This window comes from Bison bison, unplaced genomic scaffold, assembly GCF_000754665.1.
Source record: "Bison bison bison isolate TAMUID 2011002044 unplaced genomic scaffold, Bison_UMD1.0 scf7180017864331, whole genome shotgun sequence".
Taxonomy (NCBI): Eukaryota; Metazoa; Chordata; class Mammalia; order Artiodactyla; family Bovidae; genus Bison; species Bison bison.
In genome coordinates this window covers 417595-417929 of record NW_011494903.1, presented here as the reverse complement: position 1 = coordinate 417929, position 335 = coordinate 417595, and the positions used below count along the sequence as shown (strand labels likewise).

Sequence of the window (335 nt, the reverse complement as noted above, 5' to 3'; positions counted from 1 at the left end):
TCACAGGGATTTTACAGAGATTGAGATGAAAATGGCAGTGTGCAGAGAAAAGAGCTGGGCCTGTTGTAAAGGCATGATGGATGTTGGTTGTATAAAAACCTGAATTTTTCTAGAACCAGAAATAGAGGCCAGACTACACTAGAAGTAAGGGCCAGCCACCTGCAGTCCACTCACAAACTTACCTCACACCCTGGCATATCTCTGCATACCCTGCAGCCTGTCAACTCCCTTCCTCTCCAATACTCACTGTCACCTGGGGCTTCAGCACACCAGAGCACAATACTTGCTCTCCAGTGCACAGGAGAGTGCAGCCAGTATCACACCCACCGCCTATA

At 48.7% G+C, this 335-nt stretch overlaps 1 protein-coding gene across 1 annotated transcript in view; it reads left to right on the top strand.

The window, feature by feature from the left end:
- Window positions 1-335, top strand: part of USP27X (ubiquitin specific peptidase 27, X-linked) — a 6287-nt gene that overhangs the window by 2943 nt on the left and 3009 nt on the right. The window lies entirely within an intron of this gene.